The sequence below is a fragment of the Notamacropus eugenii genome, chromosome 7, assembly GCF_028372415.1.
Source record: "Notamacropus eugenii isolate mMacEug1 chromosome 7, mMacEug1.pri_v2, whole genome shotgun sequence".
NCBI lineage: Eukaryota > Metazoa > Chordata > Mammalia > Diprotodontia > Macropodidae > Notamacropus > Notamacropus eugenii.
Window position 1 is genome coordinate 110,116,452 of NC_092878.1, and position 19,588 is coordinate 110,136,039.

At 36.7% G+C, this 19,588-nt stretch overlaps 1 protein-coding gene across 3 annotated transcripts in view; it reads right to left on the minus strand.

The window, feature by feature from the left end:
• LOC140514053 (bifunctional heparan sulfate N-deacetylase/N-sulfotransferase 3) overlaps positions 1-17,082 on the minus strand; it is a 217,693-nt gene extending 200,611 nt beyond the window's left edge. The window contains exon 1 of one of the 3 annotated variants that reach the window (XM_072624030.1): positions 16,694-17,082. The gene's annotated coding sequence lies outside the window, so the exon portion shown is untranslated. Of the gene's footprint in view, positions 1-15,761; positions 16,437-16,481 lie in introns of those variants that run through there. The other 2 variants (XM_072624027.1, XM_072624028.1) reach the window with 2 other exon arrangements.
• Positions 17,083-19,588: the final 2,506 nt, after the last annotated feature.

Here is a 19,588-nt window from a genome sequence, read left to right on the forward strand (position 1 = left end):
AAAGACATGGCAGATTCATGGGAGCTGATGATATTGGGAAATGAAACAGTATAGAAGGAGAAGAGAGTCCAGAACAAAGTCCTATGTGACTCCTACAGTCAACAAATGTGACCTGAATGAAGGTCGCTTAAAGCAGATTGAGGAGAAATCAGGTAGGACAGTGGAGAACTAAGACAGTGTCACAAAAACCCAGAGAGAAGAGAGTATCAAGAAGGAGAAGATAATCAACAGATTCAAAAGTTGTAGAAAAGTCAAAATAGATGAGGACTGAGAAAAGATCATACATCTAGAAAAGTAGTAGAGCATGGTGGATAGGAGAACCAACTTATGAGTCAAAAAGACCCAGATTCATACCCTAATACTGATACATACCAGCTGTGTGGCCATAAGTGAGTCATTCAATCTCACTGTAACATTAGGTGATTATCTAGGAATATAAATTACAAAGAAGTTTCGGTCTACATTGCTAGAGAATTTCCGAACTGCAAATCTCCCACCCCAGTGAAGTCATAGTGCAGGACACAGCCCAAATAGTAGAACTTAAATAAGCAGAAGAATATATGTATATATAGATAGATACATAGATAGATAGATAGAGAGATAAATATAGATATATCTATATCTATCTATCCATATATATGTCATATGTATGTATGTGTGTATGTATTGTATAATAGAATGCAAATTATATAGGAAAACCATAAATATCAAAGGAGTTAACTGGAAGAGAGGAGTAATATGTTATGAGATCATCCAGAAACCTCCCTGTGACTACAGAGAGGATCATCTGTCTAAGAAGTAGAATATTTAATTTTGGATGAGACACCTCTTGGTGATAGAGTATTGTGGTTCTGTGGAGCTGGGCACCTAAACAACCTTCCTTCTATGTGTTCATGATTATGTGTATTTTGTGTTTCGTCTTTGTTTTGTAAAACCTTGAGGAAGTTATGTGTGTCAGATTGAAATGCAATTTACTGGATGTCTTATGTACTTGAATAAAAAAAAAATAAGTTTCACAGTTATTAGATGGGGAGTCACAGAAAAGGATATGGGAGTTTTATCAGATTTCAAATTCATTGTGAGTTAGTAATGTGATGTTGTAGTCCTAAAAACTAACGTGATTGTGGGTTGCCTTGAGGGATATAGCTTCCAGGTATGTGGAAGTGATAGTTATGCTGTATTCAACACTTACAATGCTTTAGTTAGATAATTGTATTCACTTCTGGGCATCATAGTTTAAGAAGAATATTAATTACTTTGAGGATATGCCTTTCATGTATCAAATTGACTAAGATGACAAAAGGGGAAAATGAAAGGCTGAGGGAAAATAGGTATACTAGTGCATCTTGTTGGAGCTGTGGTTTAGTTTAGTGAAAAAATTGTGAAAAACAATTTGAAACTATGGCAAGAAAGCTGGCAAACTGCATAGAACAGAAATTACCTATACCACTAGTAAACATATATACCAGAAAGGAAAGAAGAAAGAACTGAATCACTGGCACCTCTGACAGTTTCCAGACTTCTTGACCCCAAAACAGTGAGGAAAAATTGGAAGTTCAGTGGAAAAACCTGTCAGACTTGTGTTAGAGAGTAGAGTGGTCCAGCCCGAGCCCCAGGGGAGTGGGGGTGTGACAGAGCCTGTGACAGCCACAGCACCATCAGAGGCAGCAGCAGCTGCTGCCACTGGAGCTCTAGGCCTACAGGTTGTGGGGGGATTGAGTATCTGATAGTACATCCTTCCACCCCCATTGGAAGCAGAGAACAAACTTCACAAAGAAATCAAAAGTTAAGTAAATGACTGGGAAAATGAGCAAAAATAGGGTGAAAAAATCAGACTATAGAATCTTACTTTGGTGAAAAAGAAGATCAAAACACACAGCCAGAAGGAAAAAACAAAATCAAATCTCCTACATGCAAAGCCTCCAAGAAAAATATGAATTGCTCTCAGGTCGTGGAAGAGCTCAAAAAGGATTTTGAAAATCAAGTGAGAAAAGTAGAGGAAAAATTGGAAAGAGAAATGAGAAGGATTCAAGAAAATCATGAAAACTGAGTCAATTGCTTGCCAACTAGGACATAAAAGAATGCTGACAAAAGTAGCACCTTTAAAAACAGATGAACTCAAATGGCAAAAAAGATCCAAAAAAAACCAATGAGGAGAAGAATGACTTAAAAAGCAGAATTGGTCAAATGGCAAAGGAGGTTCAAAAACTCACTGAAGAAAATGATTTCTTAAAAATTAGAGTGGAGTAGATGGAAGCTAATGACTTCATGAAAAATCAAGAAATTATAAAATGAAACCAAAAGAATGAAAAAATAGAAGACAACGTGAAAGATCTCATTGAAAAACCACTGACGTAGAAAATTGATCCAGGAGAGACAAAAAAATTATTGGACTTCCTGAGAGTCATGATCAAAAAAAGAGCCTAGACATCATCTTTCAAGAAATTATCAAGGACATTTGCCCTGATATTCTAGAACCAGAGGATAAAATAAATATTGAAAGAACACACCAAATACCTCCTGAAAGAGATCCCAAAATGAAAACTTCTAGGAATATTGTAGCCAAATTCCAGGGTTCCCCAGTCAAGGAGAAAATATTGCAAGCAGTCAGAAAGAAACAATTCACGTATTATAGAAATACAATCAGTATAACACTACATATAGCATCATCTATATTAAGGGATCAGAGGGTTTGGAATGTGATATTCCAGAGGTCAAAGGAGCCAAGATTAAAGCTGAGAATCACCTACCCAGCAAAACTGAATATAATCCTTCAGGGAAAAATTAACATTCAAGGGAATAGATGCCTTTCCAGTACTCTTGATGAAAAGACCAGAGCTGAATTAGAAAATTTGACTTTCAAATACAAGATTCGAGAGAAGCATGGAAAGGTAAACATGAAAGAGAAATCATAAGGGATTTACTAAAGTTGGTCTGTTTGCATTCCTACATAGAAAGACAGTGTTTGTAACTCTTGAGAGTTTTCTCAATATTAGGGTAGCTAGAGGGATTGGACATATAGGCAGAGGGTCCAGAATGATTTGAATATAAAGTGATGATGTCTAATAAAACAATATTAAGAAGAAGATGTTGGGATAAGGAGAAAAGGAGAAATAGAATGAGGGCAAATTATCTCTCCTCTAAAATAGGCAAGAAATGTTTTCACAATGGAGGGGAAGAGGGGGGAGGTGAGAGAGAAAGAGTGAACCTTACTCTCATCAGATTTGGTTGAAGGAGGGAATAACATGCACACTCAACTAGATGTGAAAATCTATCTTACCCTACAGGAAAATAGGGGGCAGGGGAATAAGTGGAGGTGGGTGTTGCGGGATGATAGAAGGGAATGAAAATGAGAGGAGAGGGTAATTAAAAGTAAACACTTTTAAGGAGGGACAGAGTCAAAAGAGAGAATAAAATAAATAAGGGGCAAGATAGTGTGAAGTGTTTTGCACAACTACCCAGGAATAACCTATGTTTAGTTTCTTGCCTTCTCAATGGAGTTGGATGGAGAGGGAGGAAGGGAAAGAAGTTGGAACTCAAAGTTTTAAAAATGAATGTTAAAAATTGTTTTTACATGCAACTGGGTAATAAGACATACAGGCAACGGGATATAGAAATCTATCTTGTCCTAGAGGGGAAGGGGATAAGAGAAGGGAGGGGTGTGATAGAAGGGAGGACATATTGAGGGAAGGAGTAATCAGGATGCATACTATCTTGGGGTGAGCAGAGGGAAGAGATGTGAATAAAATTTGGAACTCAAAGTCTTGTAGAAGTGAATGTTGAAAACTAAAAAATAAATTAATTAATAAAAAATACTGAATTACAAAAGAGAACTTGGAAGACTTCTATGAATGGTTGCGCAACCATATGCACAGAAAAAGAACAATTAATAAAATAGTGATCTTGCACAGACCTCCCTCACTGAAAATAAAGTCAAGTGTACTTCATGTCATTATTTCTCTGATGTCATAATCTTCTTCTTCTAAAAACAAAGGACGAACACAGCATCACAGAGAAAAAAAATTTTGAAAGTATAGACCTCCAGTAAGAACAATGATAAAGCATAAGTCCAAATGAATGAATATTAAAGAAATATCTCACCTGACAGCAAGGTGATGAACTTAAAATACATAAATTTTTGGGCATGGTTAATGTGGAAATTTGTTTTGCCAGTCTATGCATATATGTATTGAGAGATTTTTTTTTCTCACTGGAGGAGAACAGTGGACATGTCAAATTATTTAATATACTTGTTAACTGAAACATAATGATTAACTTGTTATTGGAAAATATGACAAACCAAAAGTCTCTAGGGAGGCAACCTGGCTGAGGAAGGGCCTTGAATCCATGATATGGGAATATTTTAAAGGAAATGGACTTGATTAGCCTAGAAGGGACTAGACAAGATGAGGGGAGAGAGAGGAGAAGAAAAGAAACAAGAGGGAGGGAGGAAGGGGAGGGCACAGAGGGAGAGGAAAAAGAATAAGAAGAAAAGGGAAATGAAAAGAGGAGAGAGAAGAGGATTGAAATACATAAAGTACTTCAAAGTACACAGTTTTTATTTGTATCAAAAAGAGGTAATAATGATGTAAACGCTGAAAAAGAAAGGAAGAGCTTAATCTGAGATAAACTGTGAAGAATCGTCAACATATGGCATGATCTCATTTTTTAATTGATCACTTTCTATTCAAGTTATCACTCACATCCTTTTTTTTGTAACAGACTTAACAAATAACCCAAAAAGTAATCTCTGAAAATGACTAAATCTAAATCAATAATCCTATTATCCAATGATATGGATTCTAATACTCAATGTAAGAATTGGTGACACTCTACCAAATCCTTTATAAGGAAAACCTCTTATTTCTTCTGTGTGAACCCAGTCATAGGACCAGTCCTGCTGCCAGTCTTTTTCAAGATATGCTAAGAGCCAAATTTCCAATTCCACCTTTCAGAAAGGAGTAAGTATAAAAAATGTCAGGAAGTTAGCTAAAAATGGAGAGCAAAGTTTTCTTTCAACTAAAGTTCCATTCTCTTTCACAACGTCATGTTTTGGAGCCAATCGCTATATTAACATTTGAAAAACTCAAAACAGTAGGTTGTTCTTTATATATAATCTAACATTCTGTGGTATCAAAGCCCAAGGACTAATATAATATACATAAAATAGTGAATATGACAAATAGTATGTGAAGTCTTCCAGTTTAATGATTTGACAGTTGTTCAAAGGAAATGTGTGTATATGTGTATATGCTTTAATATGTTATAACCAATGTTGCCCATTATCTTTGGCATAATCTCATTCTTCATAGATGACTATAATGCACATAATAAAATTCAGTATGAATGAACAATATGATGAAATGAGAAATGAATCCAATGCAAATTATGAAGTTCCAGTATTTTCTAGTACTCGAAGTCCATGTCTATATAGCTGAATGAAATCAAGGCAAATTCTCTAGCTGCGATGCTAAAGGTACTTGCCTATCTTTGAAGTCTTTGAATACACTCCATGTTAATGATGTACTTTTATCTTTCACAGTGTTTTTGATAGGGTACAAAATATGTTGCAATATTTTGCATTTCAGACAGCAGCATTTCACAGTTTGTTTCTTAATGTCACAAGTGAAAGATGTTGCACATGAGATTTTCATCTCTGATGCAGAGCTCTGAGTTGAATCTGGCTCTGACAATTTAGGGAAGGTATTAGGAAACTAACACAGGCTTCCCATCTGTAAAATTTAAAGACATCAACCAACTTATTCTCTTGATGATATACTCTTCCTTTATCATCAAAACCAAAAGAAATGGATATACATATTCTAAAATTAGGACTTAACACTATTTTATTCAGATAGTTATCAGGAATTCAGGTAAGATATGGTTTTAAAAACTGTGAATACCACTTCCTACATGGTCAACCTTATGAATTTCTACCCAACTACTGCTTCTTTAATCCCTTCAAATTGTTGTTCACCTCTGAAAATCATCAATGTGAACCTATTTTGAATTGAATTGCTGCTACCACCAATAACAATTTTCTTGGGCTTCAGTTTCTTCATCTGAAAAATGACAGTGTAAGATCTGACTGCTAAGTTCTCCCCCAACTCTAAATCTACAAATTCATGTTCTTTTCCCTGCAGATAGGGTTTTCAAAAGCTGATGACCCAAATACGAAAGACTTTCCAATAACATTCACTGGTAGCAGGTTTTAGAGAAAAAAAAAATGGTTTATTGCTTGTTCCGGAATCATTTCTATATCTTGTGTTCACCCTTCCCTTCACCATTCTTCCCTTCCCACCATATCTAATCACTTGCAATATGTTGAGCCATAGTCCTTTCAGTCTTTTGAGAAATTTAATTCATTCATCATTTACACCCATGAAAAGGTCATCACACAAGCAGGTAGCAGCTTAGATTTTAGAGTTAACTGTGCACTTCATGTGCCCAACCTGAGAACATACTGATGTGCAAGAACATATAGCTGCTTGCAAACCATGCAAAACTGTAATAGGAAGCACCCCAACATCCACAGGGAGGCCTGCTATCACAAGTTTTAGATCTGCATTTCTAAAAGGAAAGACAACTTTTGAGGGATCAACAGTCACTTTAATCAAGCACATGTCTCATTCACTTAGTTCAGGGGGAAAAAAGGCACCCTGAATTTCAGAGAAAATACAGAGAAATACAGGCAGCAAGTCCAAACTTTCTGACAGTAGGCAATACATACATCACAAATCAACAGACAGATGAGACTGTCTGGTCATACATACATAGTTACTAGAGAAGGAAGCACCATCTGGGTTTTCAAACCAGTGCCTCATTACAAAAGGTGTGGGTCATCCTACAACTCTTCCCTAAACAAACTCCCCTTAATGGGTAGGCCCATTAATGGGTGGGGAAAATCTCTAATCACATTAAAATAATTAACAATACAAATTCATATACCATTTCTAGTTAAAAAACAAACAAACAAACAAAAAACAACTCTCTTTTCAGAAAAAGAAAAGTGGTAATGGAATTCTCCAACAAAAAGAATCAGAGTCAGAGTACTTCCAACTGCACTGACCAATCAAGAAAAAGACATTTAAAACTAAAGAGCCAATAATTCAATTTAGGAGAAGGTGGCATCAATCTTCTCACTTTCAGTTTCCTTTCCAAAGGGAAGTTGCTATAAAAACCACAAAGTTTTATCAGTCTTGCCTTCACATTGTACTGAAAAAAATTATTATCTTATGAGAAGGCATAAAGAGCCACAGTGACCTATCCCAACTAAAAGTGAGAAGCAGGGTGGGGCATTAACAATGGGAGTAGGTTTAGAGACCTCTTAAATCCATCCCAATCTCCATTGTTGTGAAATTTATAGTCACTTAGCCCTTATTCACTAATGCGATGCTATAGTTCTGCATAACCAAAGGGCTTTGATAAACCAGAGCTGCTGTGGCTAGACCCAGGATCAGAGCCTCAAACACCAATCCCCTTTCCATTAAGACATCTTCTAGGAAGAGTGCCTTGGGTATCTAATCTGAGCTCTCTTCCTTCTTAGTGACTGAGAAAGAATGGACTGATGCTGAATGCTAGGGTTACAGGACCTTTTCAGACAAGAGTGCCAATGAAATAATAAAACTATATCATTGTGTTCTATGAATAGCAAACTCCTACCTCTTTCTCTCCCAGTTCCTCTGATTCCAGTTTGCAGGATACCTAGGCTAAAAACCAAATCAAATAAACACTGTCCCATTGCTACCAATCTTTACTCTCTTCCCCATTCACCTCAACCCTATCTTTTTCTATGGTTGCCTCACCCTAAGTAAGTACCTGCAAAGACCTTGGCTAGGTCCCTGGATTCAGATGACTGGAGAAGAAGTGAGGCTGGCGATCTGCACAGCCCTCCCTCACTCAAAACAAAGTCAAGTGCAAGTCATGTCATCATTTCTCTGAGTGATGAACGAACACAATCTTTTCCTATTCTGTTTTGCCCTCCCCTTAACCTGTGCCCTAAAGAAAGTCATTCTATTGTTAACAAACTGTCCTTCATCTTAAACCTTGTCTTGTCACACTTCTATATTTCTTCATTCAAGGAAGCCTGGCTTCTCTCAGCTTCTGCATCCTGGCAACCCTCAAAAGTATTGGATTGTCTGTTATGCGTACCTCAAAACTTAGCTGAACTAGAAGGAGAGGCAGAGATAGATCTTGCACCTCACCTCAAATTTTAATTTTTGCTCTGCTACCATTACTCAAGATATATTCTTGGAAGTTCACTTTAACCATCAGTATTATTCTATATAGATAGTTCATAGTTATGTATTAGTTCCAAATTTCTCATTCTCCTCCTCCTGCTCATCCTCCTATTTCTCTTCTCTCTGTTTCTCTCTCTCTCTGTCTCTCTCCATTCCTTCTCTCCTTCCACATTTTATTTTTAAAAATCTATTTTGAACTTATCAAACACCAAATAAAATGGGCATTTTTGTATGCATAGTAAAAGAGAAAAAAAACATTATCCAAGAAACTTCATCTCTCTAGCATGTACAGATTGTCTTTCTTTTTAGATATGTAATAAATTCAATTTGTAACTTTAATCTATCTCAATTGTCTGTGCTTTTTCTGGTCTGTTTTCTTCTGTGAATTAATATACCTCAATGTACACCTGTGGATGTATACCTCAATAATTACTTTTTTTAACTATTTTATGCTATTCCACCCCAAATCCCCTGTTCCTCTTACTCTCTGATTTGAAAGGAAAAAAAATACACATATGTACATAAACATACATATATGTGTATATATATATATATAGATATGCATGTGTATGTATATTTATCTACAGCTATTTATATCTATCTGTCTGTCTATCTATCTATCTACCTATGTATCTTACTATCTAGAAAACAAATTCCCACATTGACTATGGACAAAATTGTATATAGTCTTCTGCACTTTGTGTCACTCTCCTTGATGTCAAGAAATGGGTAGGATTATTAATCATCAGTTTTCTGGAATCATAGCTAACCCCTTCTTTCTCAATGTTTTCAGCATTTATATCTCTCCACCACAATCTTTCTCTTTATATTTACAAATTTCAGCATATAAGATGATGACTCCTCAAGTACCTTCTTGGCCTCCCAGTTTGCTACTTTTCTAAACTTCCATAACCAACACTTTATTTCCAACTCAGTCATATACAGTATATGATTACTGGTAATCACCTTCAATGTTTTTATTGATCTAGAATTTTGAAATTATTCTATCTGATTACAGCCTATTGTTCTTCCTTCTCTCCCAAGCTCTCAATAATAAATCTATTCTTTGCCCTCAGCATGGCCTCTCATCATCCTACTCTTCTTTCCTCTCCCATTTCATCATCCCCATTCTGGTCTCATTTTCCTCCCTTCAGATTAGTTGAACTGTCATTTCCTATTGCAAGCCTTGCTCTTTGTGCTACTACCTTGCCAAACACCGGTCTTAGTGACCTCACACTTTCTTCTCCTATATCCATGCTAAAATGTTACAAAACTGTGTAAATGGTTCCATTATAAATTTGATGATGATGGTAAATAGCTAGTATTTATTTAGGACTATAAAGTACTTTATAAATTTTAATTTATTTTATCCTCTCAACAACCTTAGGAAGTGAGGGGGCATTTTAATCATCATTTTACAGGTGAGAAAGAAAAACTGAGAACTGAGAAAGAAAAAAAAAATTAAATTACTTTCCCAGGGTCACACAGCTAGTGTCTGATATATGATTTGAACTCAGATCTTCCTGACTCCAGTTTTACTGCATCACCCAGCTGGCCATCTATTCTCTACTTGACCTTCACTGTTGAAAGATAATCCTTTTATACTTCCCTAATTGGTTCTATTGTCCTCACCATAAAGGCAATTTGATCAGCTTTTCTCAAGCCTCCTATAACATTATTTTCCTGTTTTCTCTCATCAAAACCTTCATTCTTATTTTATCAAGAAAATAGAAAATATCTATATTGTATGCCATATTTTCCTTTATTCTGTATCTCATAACCACTGTATATTTTCCCCTGCCCCTTCTCTCCCTTTACTTCAGTAACTATTGAATAAGTCCTCCTTCTTTCCAAGATCAACTTCAATATTTGTGCCTTTAATCTTATCCCCCTCTTGTCACCTCTGGGATCTTTCACCCTTTAATCATTCACCATTCCTTTAATTATTCATCTTTCTGTAGCTAATATCACCTCCTCTGCTGTATTCGAACATATCCAAGTCATCCTCTATTATTAAAATATAATCTTGACTTGATCCTACTGTCCCATCAAGTCGATGTCCCATAGCTGTCCTTCCTTTTGAAGCTAATATTCTCAAAAAAGAAACTCACAACAACAAGACCTACACCGATTATTTTCATTTCAAGCAAGGAATAGAAAGATAAAGGGCACATTCAAAACACTTAGCACAGAACATCAGTGCTTAACACAGTTTTGGGTATATGGTAGGGACTTAAATATTTTTTAACTTGACTTGATGCAATGATATAAGAACGGCACGATTATTTCTAGATATATAATAAACTTGGACATATCTAAATTTGCTTATAGTGTCAAAGTATGCTTATATCTGTTCCTAGTTTCCTTCATTTTTATTCTTCCATATCCAAATATTTATTGGACATTTCTACTTGAATGCCTCATCATCATATTAAATTCAACATACTCCAGAAATGAACATCCATTATTACATCAATGGAAAACTAAGCTAAATGAAACAGCACATCTGCATTAGTCTGTATCATGAGAAATACAAGAAGAAATGAACGTTAAGGGAAATTATTATAAATAGTTAAAGAAACAATGTTCTAAATCTAGGTTTCTTAAATTTTTTTGTGTCATGGAACCTCTTTTTGTTGGTCTGATTAAATGAACAGATCCCTTCTCAGAATATGTATATATGTATATGTATGTACATGAGTATATGAATATATACATATATATAGATAGAATTACAAAGGAAAACAATTTTATTGAAATGCAGTTATATATACTTGCTTATATAAAACATATGTGTATATGTATATGTGCACATACCCAGGCACACAAACATGCACATATATATGTGTTTATATGTGCATACTCATATACATATACACACATCCATACACACATATATAATACGCACACACACACACACACACGTGTGTGTGTTAAAAGATCCCAGATTCAAAACCTATGGCCCACAGAAGAGGTGTCACAACACAGTAGCCATGGGCTATACTCAAGCCAGATTAAAAAAAATTAGGAAATATTTAACAAAATAAATAAAGTGAAATTAAAATAGATAATTAGCTTTATAAGTTAATATGTGAACCAGAGGAATCCTTATATAAGACCAATTATTGACTGTATTTCTATCTGAGTTTGACACCCCTGTTCTAGAGGTACATAACACAAATATCTAGATCTCATAGTCCATCTCCCCCTTTCCTGGAAACATACATTTTTAATGGCATTCCAGATATGGGTAATAAATATTGTTGATTTAATATGCCTAACCAAAACAATATCCACAAATTTAGTATTTCTCCCATGTGACTGGAATTCCATTGATCATACTCCAATTCCTTGAGCAAAACTTGTTATTCACTAAAGGTGGGGTAAACATCTGCTTCCTTGCCCACCATAGCAGGAACAGGGGGTGGGAGGAAGTTCAATGAAAATGACTCAGGATTCCATATACTTTTTTTTTCAGGACCTGGAGCCCAGAAAGTTTAAGGAGACCTCAATCTGCATATTGAAATCCCCAATTAAAAAAAAAAAAAAAGGACCTTGAAAGTGTCCCTTAATTTCCTCAAGACCAATCACAGAACTTATCAATTCCCTACTTCAAGGAGATTTTCTCTGCGAACACAACCTGTCTCTGACTTTGTACATAGTCCCTCCTGTCTGAGGCACATGGAGGCTTCAGGGATGGAATTTTAACCCATATTTTCCTGAAACAAGCCCAGCCCTCTACACATAGATTCACTTTCCTTTTACCATTTGTCATCACTGTACATAGATCTCTATGTGAAAAGGTGTATTTTGAGGATGAAAACTAATTGAGTAATTTGCTAATAGAATCTTTAATGATATTCATGGATGAAGAACACATTTTTTCCTAAGAAAAAGTATATGAAATTAAGTCATATTCATTGAGATCTCCAGTCCCCATGATAGGTAAGAAAACAGATGATTACCCCATACTACAATCAACAATGAACTCTGTCTGTGGAATTTGGTAAGTGTAGTAGAATGTAGAATGTAGTAAATGACATGTCAATCAAGGGAGAGAAATGCTAAATTTGGGGATATCATTTTTGTTAGATGCATTAAATCAATAATGAGTTTGCTAAAATCATATCTGATATAGGAAGTCAATAATAATGTATATTCCCTGGGGGAAAAATGGAAAGGGTCTTCATTTCAGCTCTCACATATTTTGCTGTCCAACTATTGCTTGCTCTGGCTATTAACTACTGGGAGCAAAGGAACTTAAAGTCCACTATAGCAGTGTGTGTAGGGAACACTATTGGATGGCATGGAATCATAGGACCTGCCTAATCTTCTATGTTGATGCAGGATAACCACTTCCACTCCCTCTTTCAGGGATTTATGAGACACATAAGTACCTGCACATCACCATATCCTGTAAAGGAAATCACTTTTTAAATGGCATATGAATATAGGGTGTTTTTATTAAGAATCAGTTAGAGAGGAGAAAGAAGTCTTTTGTCAGCAACCAGAATAGATCTCTCAAGGGGTGGTAGTGTTTGGAGAAGAGGCAATTAAAGTCAATAATGCCCACATGCAAGAATAAATCCTTTTGTATTTATGAGAATGCATATATACATGCATGCATGCATGCATACTTTTATAAGCAATGTATATACATACATACATATATGCATGTGTATGTGTGTATCCATCTGTCTCTCCTTGATCAAGAACATATATAATATTTTAATAACACAAGTAATTGTAATTTTCCATTCTTTACAAGTCATTTCAATTATAAATACTGCTTTTCCTGGATTAGCCTATAAAATCCTTATTTTATAATTATTTTTTACTCCCTTACTGCTAAGTAAATAGTAGGTGATCAATGAGCATTTGCTTAATTGATTGCTGTGTGTTTTCAATATGTTCTTTCAATAAGACTGCCAACATGAAATTATGATCTCCCTATGCTTATTGATCAAAGGGTTTAGAATTTGAATACCCTGATTTTTCAGTTATTTTTTAACATTAAATTTGTCAGTTGAGTAATAAGGGGCTGCAGTACTTAATTTAAAGTTCTTAGGAGATGATTTCTAGATGCTGTTGATGGTAATGGGATCTTGGCACCTCCTTTTGATTATATCCACTTTTTGTAGAAATACATAGAAATATCATGAAACTTAGAGGAAAAAGTCAAGTCACTTAATGTGACATATAGTAACTGCTACAGGTCATTTTTCCTCTTCCTTCCTACCTTCCTTCCTTCTTTCTTTCCTTCTTTCTTTCCTTCCTTCCTTCCTACCTTCCTTCCTTCTTTCTTTCCTTCCTTCTTTCCTTCCTACCTTCCTTCCTTCCCTCCTTCCTTCCTTCCTTCCTCCTTCCTACCTTCCTTCCTTCCTCCCTCCCTTCCTTCCTTCTTTCCTCCTTCCTTCCTTTCTTCCCTCTTTCTTTCTTTATTGACTTTTTAAGCAATTCTTGGTTCTTTCTTATATGTCCTTCAGGATCATTCAGTTTTTAAAGAATGTTTTGTTAAATAATGCCATAACATGATAGATAGAAACATTTCTGTGGCATTATAGTTTTCCATCAATTTGGGTTGATGCTTCCTGAACCCAAGTTCTAATGTTAAACCGTTAAGGCCTATCCATCCCCATTACTAATAGGAGAAACTATAGAGAGTCTAAATTAAGTATACACTTTTTTTTCTAATTAGAATTCTCCATATAGCATTAGTAATTACGGGATAATAGATCTTATTCTTCTATTTTCTAATCCTTATCTTTAATATATGCAAATATCCTAAAGCATTAAAATAGATGGATTTCCTTTGAATATATTTTATATATTTACATATGGGTTTTCCAAGAGAAAAATTGACCCAAAGTTCCAAAGTGCTGCTGAGATTTAACAAAAGTGCCAAAAAGTTATATTATAAGACATTGTCTGAATAATATACCTCATAACACAGATCTTTGAATCTTAGAGTCTGAAATAAAACTATTTTTTTCAATTAGCTACTCAGTATTCAAATCCCAGTTCAGAAGAAAAGGTTCTTTTTTGGCTTCCTGAAAGAATCAGCATGGGAAAAATAATCCTAAATACCATCTGTGAAGATTATACTTCTTTTGTCTTGTTATCAAACCTTTAAACCCCACCAAACTCACTGTGAAATTATCTGTGAAAATAAGCAATGCTGTTCTTTTCAGGGGGTAAAATTTTCTGAAGTGAGTAACCTACATCTTAGCAAAAGCAAACCACAAAACTAAAACATCTCTTTAGAAAAATATAAAAAGTTCTCATTCTTTCTCTACATATTGCTAATGTGAGGCTCTTTCTAAGCACAAAGAATATATCACATTCCAAATTATAAGGATGCATTTTTAAATCAGAATAAAGAAAAAAAAACTTTTGACTTAAGGAAAAAATGGTATATCCTAGAGAAGTTACACTAGCACTAAAAATTATGAATTTTTGTAGTCTCTATAACTCAAATCTCCTGATATGATTTGACAAAAAAAATATATTTCCTTCAATTTCTAGAAAGTCCTTTTGCAAATTATGACACCAAAAGAGAATGATGATGGAAGCAAAATGTCCTTTAGCTAAATATGCAGACTTTTTCTGTCAGTGCAATTGACAGTTGATAAAAGGAACATTTTAGAAAGGTACAGAAAAATACCTCCCAAATATCTGATGTCAGTTTCAAATGCAGTTCAGAATTTAAGCAATTATCGTTATATTTATTGTGAAGAAAATAGCAGTTAAAACTGTTCAGGAAATATTCTTCTCAACCATCATATGTTACCAGACCACAATAAGTTATACATAAAAAAAAGAAAAACAAAGAAAGCAATTAACATATCATATTTGAATGTATTTGAGGATCCATTAGATAGCAAAGAGTAAGAAGAATGTGATTTTTCTAGAGTTGGTCCAGTTAAGCAGCAAACAAATTGACGTGGACCAATTGTTCTTTGAATCCTAAACATTTTTGTCCTTTATTTTCTTTACGAAGTTGTATATCATATTAATTTATTTTAACTTTTTTTAAGCAATAGGGATAAATATAAATGGAACCACACAGAAAGCAATGGTTGTGAGTCATTATATGCTTTGAAAGCTGTATTTTAAATTCCTGCTATGCCTAGTAAGTTCCTAGTCCACTGGACATAGAGTCAGCACTTCCTATTTATTTCACAAAAATAACGAATACTCAGTTCTAGAGATCTGACATGAATCATCTCATACACTTAAGTCTGCAGTTTTGGGTTTTTTGAGTGTCAGATTACTTAATAAAGATTTCTCTGTTGAACTTAATCTTAATGGTTGTTTTTCTACTAATCAATCTAAGAGATCCAAAGTAGTCATTTGATACAATCTAATTCCTGTCTGACTGATGAAACCTTGGGAAAACGAAGAGTAAGCATTTCATCATTTCTTTTGTCTATTCATAAACTCCTACAAGTCCGTGGAAGCCATCAGATAGATACCACTTTCTAATGAACTAAATTCATCAAGATAAGTAAACAAACTCACCTTGGAGAAGGCTCCGAAACTGAAAGATCTGACAAACTTTGAAACTCTGGACAGAAGAGCAACAAAAACTCCAAATGACCTAGGATTGTGCTTTCTAGAAATGGGCTTGAGTACTGGGCATTTGTACTCGCAGTGGCACTATTGTCGCTCTGTTATGCAATATTTGTTCAAATTGGCCACCAACCTGCTATCAGCCTAGAAAACACTAGAGGGCAAGAGTGCCACACACAAAACTGTTTCCTGAGGCCAGGCTCCAGTCCCACACTCAGAAGACAGATGCTAACTAAGGTGATAAATAACAGGACTTCCGATGCTACAATGAACTTGGAATGGCTCTTTTAAGAATGTTTTAAATGCCAGCATTTCCTAGCAGACCAAAAGTTAGAGGGTTAATATATATGCATAAGTAAATCTAATCACAGCCTGCCAAAAGAAACAACAGCCACAAAAACCTTTCAAAATCATATTTACACACCCAAAGTCAGTTATCCCAGCAGGCTATCGCTAGTGGTCTAAATAAACTTATTTCACACCGGAAGAGAGGGAAGCTTGGTTAAAGAGCAAGTATGAGTTCCGGGATTTCCAGACTGCAGGCAACACCAAAATTGTTTCTCGGTGCTTAGGAGTGTACCGTACTCTGGGGTTAGCAGGCAGCCCGAATACTTCCCAGCCTGGTCACTGGGAAGAAAAAAAAGAAAACGATACCTCCCATTCTATTACCTCCGGAGGTTGCTGTCGGCGAACATGTGTCTGATCCGGCTTACTGCTGCAACTAGCTCTTCCAGACACAGCTCAGGGGAGAGCCTGGCCAGCCTCCCGGCCGCTGTTGCAGTCTGCTCTACAAAGGGGCCAGCAGCCTGACGCTCAGCCTTGGGGGTGGCTACTGCGAGCTGAGATTCCCCTCCTTCCCCAGGAATTCGAACGTCCCTTACCCAGGCAGCAGAGCTGCGGGGGAGAAGGTGACTCCAGGAGGTGCCCAAAGGGAATAAAACGCGAGGACGGGGGCCCGAGCAGCCAGAGCTTCTCAGTAGGACCTCTCCCTCCAGCAGTGCAAAGCCCCAGGCGCTGAGCAGAAGCAGCTGCTGCAGTTGTCACCAGCTCCACTTAGAGTGCACTCCTGCAATGATCCGGACCCAAAGTCCCTCTTACTTTTATCTAGCAGTGAAGGATGCAGCACTTTCTCTTGCTCCCTCCCAGCCCCTCCCATCCTCTCGCACAGTCTTAGAGATGGCAGGAGAAAGGGAGGCAGAGCAGGAGAGGAAGGCAGAACTCCTTCTTCAGCGCCGGCATCCTTTCCATTGGCTGACCTTGTATCCAATGAGCTGCTTGTTCGACTCCCTTCCCCAGGTCTGAGAGCCAGAGACTTCCCGGTGCTCAGTTGCAGAATTCCATTTCCTTCTGTCCTCTAGGGGTGAAGAGGGGCTCTGTGGAAGTCTGTCGCTGCTGCTGCTGCTATGAGAGAGAGAGAGAGAGAGAGAGAGAGAGAGAGAGAGAGAGAGAGAGAGAGAGAGAGAGAGAGAGAGAGAGAGAGAGAGAGAGAGAGAGACAGAGACAGACAGAGAGAGAGACAGAGAGAGAGACAGAGAGAGACAGAGAGACAGAGAGACACAGAGAGAGAGAGAGACACAGAGACAGAGACACAGAGACAGAGACACAGAGACAGAGACAGAGACAGAAGGAATGATACAGAGACAGAGAGACAGAGAAACAGAGGCATAAAAAAACAGACAAGAGAGTGGTAGAAAGAGAGAGAAACAGAGACACAGAGGCAATGACACACACACGGAAAGGCAAAGAGACAGCAGAGACAGACAAACACAGAAATAGAGACGCAAAGACAAGCATAGACAGACTGACACACAGAGAGATACAAAGACAGAGAGAGATACAAAAATAGAGAGACACACCAGAGTCAGTAACAGTCACTAACACACACACACATACACACACACACACACACACAAATAGATTGAGATAGAGACAAAAGCAGAAAGAGATAAAAACAAAGAGACTGAGGCAGAGAGATAGAGAAGAGAAAGAATGGAAGAAGAGGAGGAATAAGGGAGACAGAGGAAGGCAAAAGAAACAAAAACAAAACAAAACAAAACAAAAATGAATGCAATCCTACCTGCCTTGGTGCTTTATCTCATGCCGAGATTTTGCATGTTCCTTCTATTTTAAAGCACTGCTTTCTACCATGGTCAGCTCCACATCTCTTGATACAAGCGGTTGTAGAAACCTGGCTCCTTTGGAAACCTTGTATCATAGGCTGCTCAAGCCATAGATAGACTCAGACAGGGACACTAGTTCCCCACATGCCTAAAGGAGAGAAACATGATCTTAATCCATGGTTACACAGAAATAGGTATTAAGCCTCTGGGGGAGATACAGCAAACTTTGGTCTTGTCTGTGACTCAGTCTTTTTCACATCACTAATTTTTCATCTGTGGGCACTGCCCCATTTATAGAACAAACTCATTTTCTTCTAAGTTCTTGGCTGCAGCACATGTGGATATATTTTAGGGATTCATCTATTGAAAAGACAGTCCTTCAAAACCCAAGGGCTCTCTTTTGAAATCAATCACAAGTGCTTGGCAAGATGGCCCAGACTTATCATCTCTACAACTGGGTAAGCTAAGGATGGTGGATTTCTTGAGCCTGTGAGTTCAGAATTGTTCTAGAGCTAAAGCTGAATTAGTATTCACATCAGCTGACACCAAAATGGTGAGCCCTTAAGGTTGGAAAACAGCCAGATTTAAAAGATGGACAAACTGACACAGGTTAGGGATCAGGCAGGACAAAATTTCCACACTGTACAACAGTGGAATTGAGTTTGTGAAAGGCCATTGCATATCCAAACTGGGTACAATAAGAAGACTCAGGTTAAAAGGAAACAATAAAAATGATTCAATGATAAGGACAGCATCAAGAAAAAAGAAAGAATAAACCTTTCCTTTCCCAATATAAAGATGTGATTTGCCTTGGGTTGCTTTCATTCTACAAAACTTTTGAGTTTGATTAAGGATCTCAGTTAAATATTAATCTTCCGAGTTTGGCTTAAGAAATAATGCTGGAGTGCCTCAGAGAGCATTATGTTATGGAAATTAGACAGTGTTAGGGGATGCATCAATTGTTTCAGGCCATGTGATATTATATTACAAAATACAGCACAGGGTCAGGTATTAGACCAATGATTTCAGTGGTATAGGGAACTCCCAGATGAAGAAACTCCCCCTACAGATGAGGATCAATACCTTCTCTGCAAATTGTAGTTTAAATCCTTACCTGAGGCACTAAGAGATTAAATGATTTGTCTTGGGGTCATAGTGCACTTGTGTATGTTAGGAGTGGGACTTGAATCCAGGATATCCACCCTGTCTATTCCCCACATCAACTCTGCCTCAAAAAATACTAACTAGTATTCAAATAACTTTAGGAATCATTGCATATTCTCAGAGTACTTGTGCCTAGGGCAGGTTGAGTAGTCAAAGAGCAGACACGACTAAAGGCGCCAATTAAATTGCCCCTTCTATGAAAGAAATCAAAGACAGAATTTCAGGATTGCAAGAACCTTAGAAATAATTTACTAAAATTCCCTCATTTTATAGAAGCAGAGAATGAGACTTGGAGGTCAAGCGATTTTGCCTTTGTGACCTTGAGCAAACTTCATTTTATCTAAAGAGAGATATGACTTCTAAGATCATTTCCAGTCCTATGAAAATTACAAAGCATCTTAAAGGCACAGCCAGGATTAGAACCTAACTTCCTTCCATCCAGTCCAGTGTTTTGTTTGTTTTACCTAGTCTATGATGCCTTTTTGATAGGTC